Source organism: Mesocricetus auratus, unplaced genomic scaffold (genome assembly GCF_017639785.1).
Source record: "Mesocricetus auratus isolate SY011 unplaced genomic scaffold, BCM_Maur_2.0 Super-Scaffold_4256, whole genome shotgun sequence".
In the NCBI taxonomy this organism is placed as follows: Eukaryota; Metazoa; Chordata; class Mammalia; order Rodentia; family Cricetidae; genus Mesocricetus; species Mesocricetus auratus.
Genome location: NW_024429182.1, coordinates 31,484,812 through 31,499,451, shown reverse-complemented (window position 1 = coordinate 31,499,451; position 14,640 = coordinate 31,484,812).

The window sequence follows — 14,640 nt, the reverse complement described above, 5'->3', positions numbered from 1 at the left end:
AGGCTGCCAAATGACAGATTCAAAACGACTTGGAGTTTCCAAGTAGAAACTACTTCCAGGGGAAAAAGTGGCAAGGTTTACTTGCTCAGAGAGAGGACCTGATCTGGATGACAAGGTGAGGCAGACAGCCCTGTACTTAAAAAGAAACAGTGGCTCTTACATAGTTATTGCTGCACGAGAAAGAATAAAGGTGATTAAATTAAACAGCCATTGCCTGCGTGCGGGGTTGGGGAAGGAGCTTGAGAGAGACCCAGCGAAAGCAAAGGAGAGGAATCAGTAAATAACAGGCAAGAATGGAAAGGCCTGGGCAAGACAGGTTACGCAAGACCAGACCCAGAAAACCTGATGGTGGAGAAAACATCTCTAATCTCCGAAGTTGGCAACATTGTGGTTTCGGCCCTCAGAGACACTTGAAAATAAATCTTTGGAAGTTTGGGTTATGAGAGGGGAAAAAATGCTCAAACAAACAGCGGGTGAAACAGCTAAGGGTCACCAGCACCACAACAAACATACTCAAGCCTGGACAGAAGTCATAAGCTAGTTGTTGTCTTGGAGCTAACCTTCTATTGGAGGTAGAAGATGGAAGCAAACACAGGACTATATAAAACGCCAGGTGTTTGAGATGTGAGGTCACATTAACAGGCCCACAGAAGCCTGCCAGTTTGGGCTTTGCTCAGGGATGTTGATTACAGAGGAGTAAGAGCCTGCCAAACCGGGAAGTCTCCTGGCAAGCAGGCACAGGGCAGCCATTTCGCCACACAAGCATTTACTCATGTGAGTCTTTGTTTCCCTGTTTAACTTTGTACCATTGTTAAGGTCAGAATCCAAAATTAGCACAGAACCTAATTTAAATTTTAATCTAGCAAGGGTGCCCAGACTACATGTGGCCAAATGCTTATACAGATTCATTTGTATCGAAGAAAGTTCAGATGAGTGACCAGTGTGTAGTAGGCACTGTTTTGCCACATTACAGGCAGAAATATCTTAAAATCCTAGAATGTACAGAGTGGATGGAGCAGGGATCACAGGTATGTGTTATAGGTCGAACTCTATCTCCCCCAAATGTGGAGTGTGTTTGGTACTGTATCCCAGTACCTCAGAACATAACCTGATTTGGAGAAGAGCTTTAACATGATCGTTAGGGAGATCACATCGGGATGCTCAGTCATCTCTTTGCCAGATGCAATGTGACAGTGTGAGGACAATAGTATGTGGTAACAGGCAAGAGACTGGCGCTAAGGGCCGCAAGCCAAGGGACACCAAAGAGCATGGCAACACCAGTGTCTAGAGAAAGACATGGAGCTGTTTTCTTAGAGGATTTTAGAGAACTCCCAACCCTGCTGAGACCTTGCTTTTGGCTCAAAATCTTCCAACTATGAGAGAAAACATCCATTTCCTTTAAGCACCCCAGGCCCCAGCAATTTGTTACAGCAGGCCTAGCAAATGAATCTACTTGTTCCAGAAATAAGAGCACATTGTCCCAGCATGAGTTAGGTGAGTGAGAATGAAGGATAGACAGGCTCGGTGTCTGGGAAGCCACAAGAGACTGAAAAGAAGCCAGAAGAGGAGGGTGTGCCTGCTACCTATTATGGTAGAGGCCGCCCCAGCCTTTGCCGGCTTAGCATTGCATGGTTTAGTTTGCCACACTGGTTTCTCAAGGCTTACTGGCTTACCTTCTGGGGCTGGATGGCTGGAAGAGCCTGGAGAGATGGGTGTTTGTCTGTCTGCTCATCAGTTTCTGAATCTGCAGAGTCTATGGAGTCTGGTTTCCTGGCCCAGGAGTGTGTTGATGTGCAAATCTTTCTTACATCTCTTGCTATACCTCATTCTTGTGATACCTCATTGACCAAAGCAAGTCCCATGGCCAAGCCTGTGGGGAGGGTGTGTGTGTGTGTGTGTGTGTGTGTGTGTGTGTGTGTGTGTGTGTGTACAGAGACAATTCATGAGAAACTGCTAATAGAATAATCTGTCTCAGAGACTCTTTCACTATCTATTGCAACTTAACCAATTATCCCCAAACTTAGAAACTTGAAACAATAATAGCTAGCTGGGAAGTGGGGGTGCACACCTATAATTCCAGCACTTGGAAGGCAGAGGCAGGGGAATCTCTGAGTTTGAGGCCAGCCTGGTCTACAGAGTGAGTTCCAGGATAGTCAGGACTACACAGAGGAAAGCTGTCTCAAAAAAACAACAAAGAAAGCACTGATACCTGTTATCTTTTTTTTTCTCTTGAGGCAGAGTTTCTCTGTATTGTTTTGGAGGCTATCCTGGAACTAGCTCTGTAGACCAGGCTGGCCTTAAACTCACAGAGATCCACCTGCCTCTGCCCCCCGAGTGCTGGCATTAAAGGTATGCGCCACCAACGCCCGGCCTATCTTAGAGTTACCATACTTGAGGAATTCGGATACAAGCACTGCTCAGCTAGGTACCTCTGGCTCAGGGTCTCATAAAATGCTAAAGCAAAGATATTTATATTGGCTGTGGCTGCTTTCTTCTCCAACCACGACCTAGAGGGGATTTACCTCCAAGCCTGCTGATGTTGCTGTTGGTAAATCTCAGGTTGTCAGGGACTATTATCCAAAGAGAGGCGGTTCGATGCTGTAAAAGGAGAGGGGATGTAGCTCAGCGGTAGTGTTTCCCTGATGAAAATGAAGGGCTGGCTGTGATGCCCAGCAACACAACCAACACAGACCTGAGCAAGGGAAATACATTACTTGTTTGTTCTCTTGAGCTACATTCTCAAGAGAAGATGGATACAAACGCAAAGATATATAAAATGGTAGGGGTTTGGAGATGCCACAAAGAAGAATAGAGAAGGAAGGGGAGAGTAGAGTCAGGATAGAGCCAATGCTGCTACATAAAGAGAACAGGGCTGGGCAGTGGTGGTGCAGGACTTTAATGTGAGCACTTAGGAGGCAGAGGCTGGCAGATCTCTGCGAGTTCCAGCCCAGCCAGGAATGCATCATGAGATCCTGCCAGACAAGATGTGCTGCTGGGGCAATAATGGAAAGATTGTTATGGAAGTAACCAATTTCTTCCTGTTTTGGTTTGAAACCAATTCCATAAGAGGTGATCCATGCAAGGTTCAATAAACCTGGTCAAAAGCCTATGGCTGAGGAGGTTACAGGCCCTTTGGGGCGGGGATGGGGTGAGGAGCTACTGCTGTTGCTTTTAATAAATGGACATGTTGTCAAATTGCATTCTTCTTTGTGTCATGGGCAGCAGTCCATGAAGAGACTCATAGCTACTCAAAAGGGCTGAGAGTTCAATTCTCAATGGGACATGTCTATCGACCTCCCCAAGTCTCAAGAAACATTGTGGAAGAGGAGAAGTGTAGCACAATAAATAGAAGACCCAGAGGCAGACATTGGGTTCTAGCTTCTAGCTGAAGATCAGAAAAGCAAAGCAACTGGCCACTGTCTCTTACCACTATTGTAAGGCGATACTGACCTCAGACTGAAATCCCAGACTGCTGTGCTCTCCTCGATGTGGCTGGAGAATCCTGAGACTCAATGTCTTCCTAGCCTCAATATGGGGAGAGAATGAATGCCAGCTCTGAGACCCTGTTCCTGTCTTATATACCTCCCTAGTGTTGGGATTGCAGGTGTGTGCAAGCCATGGTGGCCTTTAACTAACAGAGATCTGTCTACCTCTTAATCCTGAGTCCTGGGATTAAAGGTGTGTGCCACCACTGACTGATCTCTATGGCTTGAGGCTGACTTTGCTTTCTGAATCCTCAGGCAAGCTTTAATAACTCATAAATAATATATCACCACAGGGAAGAAAGAACGTAGAGCTGGAGGATGGAGAGGAGTGCTATGAAATCTTGTCCTCTGGACATAAATGACATTGTACTCATGAGCTCACAGCAGCTGTAGTCATCTACCTAAGACCTGCACAAGATTAGCTAGTCAAAATTCTAGCATGAGCTGGGAGGAGAGGTCATAGCCTCCACCCCCAACTAAGGAGCTATTGATAGTTAATGGCATCTGGGGAAAAGAATACTGGACAGGGATGGGAAATGTTCTAGTAGGTTGTCCATACTCTAGTGGATGTGGCCCAACATCCAGGCACATTTGGGCAGCACTGATTAGACTCGGGTTATTTTGCTTTTTAAAGATGAGGACTCTGTGAGTTCGAGGCCGGGCTGGACCGACAGCCTCCAAAACAATACAGAGAAACCCTGTCTCGTAAAACCAAAAAATAAAAAAATAAAGATGAGGACATAAAAGTAGGTTGGTGGTGGTGGGAACGTGGAGGGGTGGGAAAGGAGAGTTATGCTTGGAGTCATTGTATATACTATGACATCATCAAAACATAAATCTAAAATTCTTATAAAACACACACACACATGCGCACTTGGGATAGAATTGAGACAGTCTAGAAGCAGATTACTGGGGGAGGAAAGAGAGGAGGAATGTACAGAACAAAGTAGGGGAACAGAATAGAGGAGGCAAATCCCTGAAAGTGAAAGGTCTAATATTTTACACATTAGAAACAGAAGGGGATTCTAAGACATAAGATAATTTTATCATGATGTTTATTTAAAAGGATAAATAAGTAGACGTATATAGGCAATCCTAAACTATTAAAAAATGAACAAGTTAAGAAAACATCAGAAATTCTGTAAAATAAGGTAGTATTGGCATATCTGACCCCCATTTTGTGCTGCTATGACATACTGCTTGAAACTAGGTAATTTATAACAAAAAGATAATTGTCATTTTGTAGTTCGGGAGTTCGGGAGCTTTCACAAGCAAGATGCTAGCGTCCAGCAAGGGCCTTCCTTTTGTGTCTTGCTCTGGTGGAAGGACTGACAGCCCACACACCAACTGCTCTGTAGTAAGGCTTTGAATTCACCCAGAGTGGAGTCCCACAGCCAACCAATTCCCAGCATGGCCACAGTGGAAATGAAATTTCAACACTGAGTTCTGAAGGGAGAACCGTTCAAACCCTGTACTCTTTTGAAAACTCATGTAGCTTTAAAAGCTTTAATTCATTCATTTCAACTTCAACTTCCCCTCCAGCTTCGAACCTGTGAAATCACCCAAGTTAAATACAAGTGCTTTGTTGACATGGGGTTTGGGGGGGGGTGAGTTAGCCTTTAGCTGTTCTTGAAGGAAAAACAGAAACAAGAAAGGGGTAGCAGGTCCCAAGCAAACCAGAAACCCCACCGGGCAAGCCATAGGCGATCGCAAGGCCTAGGAATAATCTTTGACACTGGGCCCTCACGGCTCGAGCTCCTGACAGCTATTTTGGGTGCAGCCTCCTCTCTCCAACTGGAGTCAGGACCTGGCTCATCCAGGCTCTCATTGCCCACTGGTGGTTCTGTAGTTCTGGGGTCTCAGAGGTGGTCCAACTCCACGATTCCATTAAGAGTTCTCCCAGCGGAGGCTCTAGTCAGAGACGCTGAGGCAAGATGGAAAGACAGAAGGAATGACTGGGACATGAGAAGGACCCAAGGCTCCACTCTCCAGAATCTGGTCTACATTTCTCACTGGCTGAGAGTCAAGAACATCAACAGAACTGACACAATCAGGGAAGATCGCCTACAGAGACAGCCACGTTGTTTCTCAGTGATATCTCCAAGAGTGTTCGGAAAAACAACCCCCCCCCATCTTTTCTTAAAGCCAAAACTGTCTGTGACCTTGAAGCTTAACTTTATTATCACTCCTCTCTGATCTTTAAACCTGAAAACAAACCCCATTAACCACCGTAGCGGTGCGTTTAAATGAGGAAATTCTTTAGAATAAAAGAAATGCACAAACCACTTCATTTTCTACCTGAATTTTAAAACTATACTAAATTTTAATATTGCTAAATCTTGAACCTTGTTGTAAATTGGTTGTAAATTGCATCCTTGGTGCAATGTCACATCAAAAGCCACAAGATCATATGCATATGCATATATACATACATACACATACATGTAAGTTAAGACGTTTAGATGTTTCTCTCTAAATGCCTATGCTGAAATCTACAGTGTATACTATCATCACTTAATAAATCCAACCCTGCTGCATGCTGACTCACTTTGAAATTCTTTCTTTTTTGGGAGGGTGGGCAGCCAGGTGGCTCAGCAAGCAAAGGCACTTCCTTCCAAGTCTGACAAGCTGTGTTTGATTTCGGAGACCCACATGGTTGAAGGGGAGAAGCAAGCCCCACTGTTTAACCTCTGACCTTTGAAATGTAGCTGAGAAAGCTATGCCATCACAGCTTTTGCAATCTGTAAGCCTGCAGGATTAGCACCAAGTTTGCCATGTGCACCTTCCTCTCTTGTGGCGAAGGCTCCATGAACCCCAGCTGATCCAGGAGACTCAGAGCAGAATCCTAGCACTGCCTTGGGCAGGGAACCAGCCATTCTGTTCACAAGGGCTTGGGCATGGTGAACCTGTGATGGGGAGGGCATTAATCATCTCTGAGTTACTTACTGTGTGTGGGGAGAGTCGGGGCGTCCTTCTCCCAGTGCATGGGACATAGCACCTGGCTTTTTTCTAGCCCTAGTAGAGCTCTTGGTTACCCTTATAACAGGGCCCCAGACTTTAGTAGGCCCTCAGACCTTAGCACAACTGGCTCCATGATGGAAATGTCATTTAAGCTGTAAAACTCAGCATGTGGACAGCACCATCTGCCAAAACTAAAACAGAGGTCTGTCTGATCCATCGAAGTCCATATAGTTCTGGGAAAGTCTCTAAATGTACTAGCCTTGCCTTTTCCCTTATGTAGTTCTGTTTCTGGCTAACTGCTCTTGTTCACTGGAGTATGCCAACCCAGAACATGGATTTTGGGTTAAAAGCTCATCCTGAAAAGGGCTCAGGGCTACACTGGGCTCCCCAGCAGCCAGTGTAGTCGGCAGTTGACTAATAAAGACTTTCTATTGGCTTAAACCCATGTCCAGCAGTCGTCTCTGGGGAACACTGCACAACCTCCAGCCCCACTTTGGTTTTGAGCTTACTTTTTCCATTCTTCATTTGACTAGGCTGGTCTCTTTCTAAAAGAAAATTCGGTAGGGTGACTGTGGTACACACCTTTAATCCTGGCATTTGAGGGGCAGCAAGGTCCAAGAACAAAGTAAACATGACAGATAGCAGAACGACAAGGTGGAGGCCATGCTGTGCAAAGGAGGAACAGAGAATAAGGGCCCTGAGCACTTATAAAGACTGTAGACCCATCCAGGAGGGCAGAGCTTCCTCCGCTCTGTAGCTGTCTCCTTTCCCAAAGCCTAATCCGAGCACAGAGAGGCTGATGTACCTTGATTGGTAGGTCAGCCTGTGCTACATGGCAAAACCCTGTCTCCATATAAAATTAAATAAAGGTAATTAAAAGCTGATGTGGTGAAACACACCTTTAATCCCAGCACTCAGGAGGTAGAGGCAGAGGTAGATGGATTTCTATGAGTTCAAAGCCAGCCTGATCTACAGCGTGAGTTCCAGGACAGTCAGGACTATGTAGAGAGACCCTGTCTAAAAAAAAATTTAAGTTGACATGGGTTTTTTTTTTCTAGGACAAACATTCAAAGCACATGAGTAAAAACACAGGAGATTCAAAAGTAAGTTTAATCTAGAAATGTAATACATGGTAACAGTAGTGACATCTCATATCAATGGGGTGAAAAGACCTTAATAAAGAACCTTGGGGTGAAGGGGTAGCTAACAGAGAAAAAAGCAATCATATTTTGGGAGAGAGGAAGGTGTTTTTGAGACAAGGCTTTACTGTGTAGCTCCGACTGTCCTGGAACTTGTACTGTAGACCAGGCTGGTCTCAAACTCAGAGTTCTGGGACTAAATAATCAAAGACCATATATTTATCCTTTTATTTTCTTCCATTTGTTTGCTGTGCTAGGGACTGAATCCAATTCTATTCACATGCTTGACAAACATTCTACACTTTAATCTCTCTCTCCCCCTCTCCTCCCCTCCCCTCCCTCCTCCCTCTCTCTCTCTCTCTCTCTCTCTCTCTCTCTCTCTCTCTCTCTCTCTCTCACTCTCTCTCTCTCTCTCTCTCTCCCTCTCTCCCACAGGGTTTTTCTATAGCTCTATACACCAGGCTGGCCTCGCACTCACAGAGATCCACCTCACCTGAGTACTGGCATTAAAGGCGTGCACTATCACTGCCAGGCTGTCTACACTGGAACATTGGCACATTTAATTGGCACATTGAGGGGTTGGGTGGGGTGTGTGTCTGTGTAACTGGTGACCCAGTTTGCACTTTAGGTAAGTGCTCACGTGCTGAGCTATACCTCAGTTTCTTCACTGTGTGTACTGTGGCTGTGCCGTGCACAGTGGTGTGTAAGGAGGAAGACATGTGATGTCATGCTCCATACCTGCACATACTCCTTTTAGAAGGGTCATTAACTGGACTTGGAGTCAGGCTGGCCCCCAACAAACTCTGACAATACTCACATCTCCACCCGCTACAGCTCTGGAGTCACTGCTGGCTTTAGGTATGTCTAGTCCTTTATGTATGTGACAGAAATTTGAATCCAGGTCCTCATGCTTGCACAATAAGTGTGTTTGCTAACTGACTCCTACCCTGAAGCCCCTCAATTTTTTTAAGAAACGAAATTACATAAATAATAGAAAACGTGATAAAATCCTATGAAATTTGTGAGGGATGTGAGGAAATGGGAGAAAGGTCAAAATTTGAAGTATAAAAACCAACCAAACAGTATAACTTTTGTATAGTAAAACATATCACGAGAAAAATAAAAAGAGGCTGGAGAGATGGCTCAGAGGTTAAGAGAAAAATAAAAAGACTTGAAAAGCTGGAGGAAAAATTCCAATTTATGTTGTAGAAAAGGATTAGCCTATCGATGGTGGTGAATGCCTTTAATCCCAGCACTCAGGAGGCAGAGGCAGGTGGATTTTTGTGAGTTTGAGGCCAGCCTGGTCTACACCGTGAGTTCCAGAACAACCAAGGATGGTGCACAAAGAAACCCTGTCTCAAAAAAAAAATGTGAGTGTGGAAGGGTGAAATATTCAGTAGCATATTCCTGGTAGGGGCAGTTCATAGTTTTCCAACTTCCATAGAGTAAATAGTCCTACCCCAGCCAACTGTAACTTGACACCAACAATACTGGTGCCATACGAGCTGGAAGAAAAAATTGCTGAAAATGTCACAAGCAGTTCTTGTGTGCTGGCAGGGCCAGATCCAGAGCGATGCTATGTCCCTAAAAGAGGCCCTTTAAAGAAGAAGAAAAGCAACTGTGGAGAACAGGCCAGAGATACAAGCCATTCTCAGTCTAGAAGAGGAGGAGGCGGAGCAAGTGGGGAGGAGGGAGAGAAGGGGAGGAGGAGGTAATGTAACTTAATTTTTAGCCGCCAAACTCCTACACCAATATAGTTGTCATAAAGACAATGACTCCTTTGAGAGGGAAACACCCACATTCTTGGGTATGTCTGGCTCTTTCTCTGAAGTCTTCTCTGTTACCCCCTACATTTTTAAGTATATATTAAACATCTCTTTTAGGATTGGGCATGTAGTTCAGTGGTGGAAGGATGCCTGGCATGTGTGAGGCCTTACTTAGGTTTATTCTCCAGGATGATTGAGGGAAAAGCCTCTTTTAATAAATTGCAGCTTGCCGAGTGTTGGTGGCACATACCTTTAATCCCAGCACCCGGGAGGCAGAGGCAGGTGGAGGTTCTAGGTCAGCCTGGTCTACGGAGCAAGTTCCAGGACAGCCTCCAAAACAATACAGAGAAACCCTGTCTCGCAAAACCAAAATAAATAAATAATAAACTGCAGCTCTGTTTTTGAATCGGCTCACCCTGGCATTGTTTCCTGCAAGACTCCGCTTTCCCTGGAAGGAGGGAGACCTCTGAAGACAACTTCTCGGGCCACCACAAGCAGCAGTGTGGCACTGTGTCTCAGTTTAAGACCTGACACCGCAGACACTAAAATACTGTCTCGACTGTCAGGTTAGCGCAGATCTGGAAGTAAAGACCACCATGTGTAGAGAAAGCAGTGGGGAGCAGGCGCTCACATTTCCTCAATGGGAATGAAAAATGGTACAATACATGGAGAGACAAATTTGATACTATTTAGCAAAGTTTCATAGATACTTATGTTAAAATAAAACCCCTGCTTCTAGGCCTCAAAGATCTTCTAGCAAACTGGGCATGTTGGTACTGGTTTGTAAGCCTAGCACTTGGCTGACTAAAGCAAGATGACTGAGAGTTCAAGGCTAGCCTGTGCTACATAGAGCCCCTGCCTCCAAAGTAAAGGAAGACTCTTGGCAAAACACAAATAATCATCCTTAAATCCATTCATTGAACATTGACTGAAATAATGGGAGACTTGGAATCTCAAAATCTATTCATCACAGATGGCTGTGAATGGTCCATTCATATATCAGAATATTATGCACATGTGAAAACAAGTGAGAAACATCTCTGTATACTGCTTTGTGTATCAAAAATATTTAAAGTAGTGAAACTGAAATTCCCAGAAAAACCGAAAGCCATACCTATGTTAAAGAGTCTAGAAGGCAGCTGGGTGGTGGCGCACACATTTAATCTCATCATTTGGGAGCAGAGGCAGGAGGACGACCTGGTCATAGAGCAAGGGTCAGGACAGCCAGAACTATACAGAGAAACCCCTGTCTCAAAAAAAGAGGGAAATGAAGGAAGAAAGAGAAGGAGAGAGGGAGGAAGGGAGAGAGGAAAGAAGAAGGAAGGAAGGAAATAGAAAGAGAAAGGGAAAGGAAAAACGATTCCGGAAGACTGATGACGAACATCATGATTTTGGAGAGTGAGACTGGTGAAGACCAGGCCCTGGGGAGACGTCTCCATAAGAGCACCTGACGTACAAACACAAGGACCCGAGTTCAGATCCCCAGCACCCCCGTGAAGATCCTGGTGTGGCCACAGGCACCTGTAACCCCAGCACCGAGGGTGTGGGAGAGGAATGTGGAGACAGGTAGGCCCTGGCGCCTGCTGCTCAGCCAGCCTAGTGAAAACCAGCGAGCTTCAGGTTCCTGCTGCTTTGTCTGGAGGGAATACGGCAGACAGCAACAGAGAAAACCACCTGCCATCCTGGCCTCTGCACACACATGTGCATGCCCGTGCCCCCCCACATACATACACATCCATTCACACATCCTCACACACACCAAGAATGCTACAGACTAGAGCAAAATATCTCAGGCTATTTTTAGTCATTTTGAAAGCTATTTACTGCCCACCCCTGTATCTGATCCAGTATGTTTTCTAAACAGACCACTAGTTTCCACCGATCCAGACGTTACGACTTTATCAGACCACATCTGAGGCCTATGGTAGAGGCTTCCCTGCTTTGCTGTAGCCCACCTACCTGTTGCCTCTACCTTGCCTTGATTTAGGACTAATGAATCTCATATAACCTTTTGCAGTGGAATACATCTTTCTGAGCAATCTGGATCCATGTTCCTAGGCTGTGGTAACTCGTATTTGGCTCCAGAATAAACTATCTACTTCATATGCAGCAAGAGCTGTGTTTTGCAACAACAGGAGGGTGGAGCGGGAAGTTTCTTCACATTGATTAGGGACTAACAGTGGACATCCAGAAGAAGTCTGTCCACTCCTGTGAACAGTAGCCGAGGACATACATCTGTGGAGAACATCACACAGAAGGAAAAGGAACTCCATGCGGACAGAGTAATGTCACACACAGAAAGGCCCGGGCTGGGCCTCAGTGGGAGAGCTCTTGCTTAGTGTGTCTCATACCCATCAGTACAAAACCAAACACAAAAGAGAAGGACTGAGAGGGCCAACGACATGACTCGGTGGATGAAGGGGCTTGCTGCCAGCACCGACGACCTGGGTTCAATCCCAGGACCCACACTGTAGAAGGAGAGAGCTGACTCCTGTGGGCTGTCCTCTGACTTCTACACACATGCCATGGTACTCTCCTGCTCACCCCAAATAAATAAATAGGTAAACGTCATTTTAAAGACTAATAAAAGAACTTAGAGATTGGTGGAATTGATGCCCTATGAAGAATGGAAATTTGGGAGAATTTGCTTTGGGGGTAGTCCTTTTTTCTCCACGGTTTATTTATAAACATGATTATACACACAGTCACATTTTATTTCATTTTTATTACCTAAGTACCTACTATTGCTTTATGAAAAGAATTGGGGGGATGGGAGCTTATTCCTGTGATCCTAGCACTTGGAAACCTGAGGAAGGAAGATCACTATGGATTTGAAATCATCCTGGAATGTAGGATGAGACCACATATCAAACGGGGAAAGTGGGTTTTTGTTTGGTTTGGTTTGGTTTGGTGGCTTTTTTGTTTGTTTGTTTTTGTTGTTGGTGGTGTTTTGTTTGTTTGTTGGGGTGTGTGTGTAATATGCTATGTATGGTACATGTGCTGGGGGCATATGCATGTGTGTGGAGATGAGAATCAACCTCCAGTATTATTCTTCAAGATCCATCCACTTTGTTCTTTGAAACAGGGTTCTCAATGGCCTGGCGCTTTCCAGGCCGTCTAGTGAGGTGGCTCAACCTCTCCCCTGCTTGGATTACAGTGCTTGCCACCATATCCTGCTTTTTAAAATGTGGGTTCTGCGATTTAAAATGCGGGTCTTCATGCTCGGACAGCAGCACTTTATAAACTGAACTATCCCTTCTACATCTGCAAATTATCATTTTAAAAGTGGGACATAGCTCAAGAATAGAGCGCGTGTCTAGCATGTGTGAAGCCCTAGGTTTAATGCCCAGGACCAAGAATTAAAGTTAAATAAGGGCTAGAAAGACAGAGAGCTGGATGGATGGCACTGGCTGCTCTTTTAGGTTCAATGCCCAGCGCCCAAACGGTGGCTCAAAGGCAAATGTAGCTCCGGTTCCAGGGGTCCTTGACCACCAGGCACTCAAGCAGAGCACAGACATGGATGCAAGCAAAACACTTATGCACTTAAGATAAAAATAAATATTTAAAATGAAAATGGGGCAAAATTAAAATAAAGATTGCTGCCTGAGAGAGGAGAGAATGGAGGAGACATAGGTTTGAGCCTAACTCTTCCTTTCCTTGCTCTCTCTCTCTCTCTCTCTCTCTCTCTCTCTCTCTCTCTCTCTCTCTCTCTCTCTCTCTCTGTGTGTGTGTGTGTGTGTGTGTGTGTGTGTGTAGTGGAATCCAGACTCTTACACATCATGGGCAAGCATTCTACTACTGAATTACATTCCTAGCTATATTATTTTTGTTTTGTTTTGTTTAGTGTGTGTGTGTGTGTGTTTCTGAGAATTAGTGTGTTTGTGTGAAGGCCAGATGACAACCTCAAATGTTCAGGTACCACCCAGGTATTGGAGGGACAGACAGGGTCCTTCTTTGGCCTGAAACTCCCCAAGCTGGCTAGCTAGCAGACCCCAGGGACCCACCTGTCTCCACTTTCCCAGCACTGGCACTGGGATTACAGGCGTGCACCACTGTGGATGGTTTTCTTATGCGGGTTCTGGGGATAGAACTGGGGTCTTCATGCTTGTTGACTAAGCCATCTCTCCAGATCTGTGCTTGGTCTTTAAGTTAGTTTAGTTAATTGTATGAGAGATTTTATTTCTTAAAATCTTCCAAGCATAGCCTCAAGCGGATCCCCATAGAGGGGACCTCCTCTGAGGGCAATGTTTCTTGAAATTCAAGTTCCTAGATCACATAGGACAAGCTAGGAGACCTGCAGCAAGATAATGAAACTCTTTCAGCTTCACTCTTCAGGTTTATGGAACAGAGGTGTAACACCTTAAGGGGCCATTGGGAGGTTTGCATAGCTTTTTGTATGTAAAGTGCTAAACATATACAGGCATCCCTTCTGTCCCATTTCCCAGAGTTCTTTTCTTCCCCCTTTGCCATCTTTCCCTTCAGTGAAATAATAAGTGCCGTGAAAAAGCAAATGGGAGGTGAGAGGAAATTTAAGTCTGTGGACAAGTATTTTTAAGTAATCAGAAACTCTTTTAAGTCCCTAATTCCAACCTCCACTACATCCAAGAGTCCTTCAAGCTACATGAGGTGCAAAGACTCGCAATGCAAAGTGGAAACAGCCTGGTTCAATGAATAACTTGTTAGCAGGGCGTGGCAAGCACTAAACTCACCTGAACCTCATTTCTCAACAGTAAGTCAGAGACCATGGCTGTCCAGCCTCATGATACAGACACTCCTGTCATCCTGTTAATGGGAGACCACTTGTACAAATAGTCACTGTAGGCAAACTTCGTGATCCACTGAGAAACCCCTCCCCCCATTCCCTTCTCAACCTTTGAGTCAGGGGTTAAAGATGACCATTTAGACAGCTGTGCCAGCACTTTCAGAGATGAACACCTAGAGATAATCTGGTAGAGTTGGTCTAGTGGGCAAACAGCAAAACCTGAACACTTTGGGGAGCAAATAGGGAGTTCAGAACAGAATGAGATAGGAGAGGGAAGAGGGCAGGAGGATCGCTACCAGCTTCAGGCCAGCCTGGTCTACATAAAGAGTTCCCGATCAACCAGGACTACATAGTAAGACTCTGTGCCAAATAAACAGAGAAAAATGTTAGCTGCCTTTCTTCAGGGAGCCTCTCCCGGGTTTGGGAAGAGCCGCATCTCCCATCAGCTGTCCTAATTTAAAATAAAAAGCCTTGTTTGGCCACTGGCTACCCCCGTCTGTTTTCTGGATCTGAACACCCATCTCTAG